Here is a 2,098-nt window from a genome sequence, read left to right as displayed (position 1 = left end):
CTGACTCGACGGCACATAACAACAACAACAACAACAAGAGTGTGTGTAAGTTCACCTTCAGGAATCCCATATGATCTTCAAGACAGCCCTGTGTGGGAACTGGAGCAGGCTATATTGAGCTCATTTAACAGATAAGGAGACTGAGACCCAGAGAGTGTCAGTGACTTGTCAGTGGTTACTCAGCTTGTGACCGGAAGCTTCATCTCAGATCCTAAAGCCCAGTCTTAAACCTACTACTTTCTTGAAGGTTGAGAGAAAGGTTGGTAAAGAGACCAAGACTGGATTCCTAGCATTGTAAGATAAGTTGTAAGTAGCACTTAGTAGAAAGAGATGAAAACTAAAAGTGAAAATTCATTGTCATTTTAGTCACTAAGAAATAAAGTTTGGGAGCTGAATTTCCAGTTAAATACATGAGTAAAGTTTCACTTTCTTGAAAACGATGAAGCTGCTAATAATATGACACCATTTCTGATTAGAGATAATGAAGTAGAAAGAAAATACAGGCTCTTTGCAGCAGCCCTGGACAATTTTAAGGTCAATGTAGAAAGTCAACTCAGATAATCTAAAATAGATTTGAAGATAATCCAGGACTTTTTTTTTTCCTTCTCTTCAATTGGGATGGGGCATGTTCAAAGGTCTCAATTTTCTGAAAACTCTGTCTAAAGATTAAGCTTCACTTTCCTTGTGGATCACAGCCTGAGTCTGAGCTGAATCATGTTTTAAGAGAATATATGAAGGAGTTAACTGGAGAGTATCTTGACAGGATAAGCTTCAGCCTAGTGTAGAGAACGTCCACATCTTTACAGATACAACTGCTTTTTTTCTGAAAGGCTTTTTTTTTTTTTTTTTTTAAACGTTGTACAACTCATTTCTGTCCCCAAGTAAGGCCACCCAATGCTTTTCATAAGAACATTCCATACCACTGACCTTCTTCTGTTTCTTTTATCAGGACTGCTGACTTTACACTAAGAAAGGGGGAAAACGTCCCAAACAGCAGACCCCCAAGCCCTGGGAGCTCATTAATAAACTTAGTTGAGTGGACAAATGGAACTATACTCAACTGCAATGGAATTCAAACTACCCATAAAGGGGGCCATCCAGTCCTCCAAACAAAGGCCAGCTCAGTGGTAGCTCTGAATTCCATCCTTGAACTATTTGATTTTTAATAAACTTGGAAAGGGAGGGAAAACATGAATGCATGGAAGAATCTTAAGACTCTGGCTTTAGGTGGCTGGTTTCTAGAGGAGTTTATCACCTATCAGAGAGGAGTATCCTCCCAGCATCCTAAGATCAGAGGATTAAACTGAGAGAAGTTTACTTCTGATTTTAGGACACAGGGCTGTAGAAAGAGAATCACATATATTTTCCAGGTTTCTTTGAATGAACAGCATTCATTGGAATTGGCATTCTTTCTCTGATCAGGACCCACCTGGACTCCACAGAACCTCTTCCTGGGTTGGAAGGATCCCAGGGGGGTCCCGTAATAATAGACACCCTGTTTGCATAATGCTTTCCAGAGTATATTCATGTATTATTTCTGCAACTCCTCACTAGAGTCTATGGGAAAATGGGTGATTAGTATTAACCAAACACCAAACCCATTATTGCCGAGTCAATTCTGACTCATGATGACCCCATCCGTGTGCTACAGAATAGAACTGCTGCATAGCATTTTCTTGGCTGTAATCTTTACAGAAGCAGATTGGCAGGGATTTCTTCCATGGAACCACTGGGAGGGTTCAAACTGCTGACCTTAGGCTAGCAGTGAAGTGCAAATAGTTTGCATCACCCACCCTATCTTCCTTAAGAGAGGATAAAGAGAAGCCACTGGAGGTAAGATTATCTGCCCAAGGAATTTTGATGTGGCCTCAACTCTTGATCTTCTGGCCTAATTTTGGGAACTCTTAGGATGAAAGACCCTGCTAAAACGACAAGGAGGCCACATGTTCTGACCTCCTCTAACCCTACAAGGGGAAGGCAGGATTACCAGGAGTAACCCAAGGCCTATTACTGCAAGACCAAACATGCTGCCTCCCTCCAGCCCTTTCACCAATCGTTCCTCCCAAAGCACCCACCACCTCTCTCCTGGGTTCGATAA

This window comes from Orycteropus afer, unplaced genomic scaffold (genome assembly GCF_000298275.1).
Source record: "Orycteropus afer afer isolate SDZICR_OR568_19922 unplaced genomic scaffold, OryAfe1.0 scaffold00013, whole genome shotgun sequence".
NCBI classification, from domain to species: domain Eukaryota; kingdom Metazoa; phylum Chordata; class Mammalia; order Tubulidentata; family Orycteropodidae; genus Orycteropus; species Orycteropus afer.
This window is presented reverse-complemented; position numbering follows the sequence as displayed.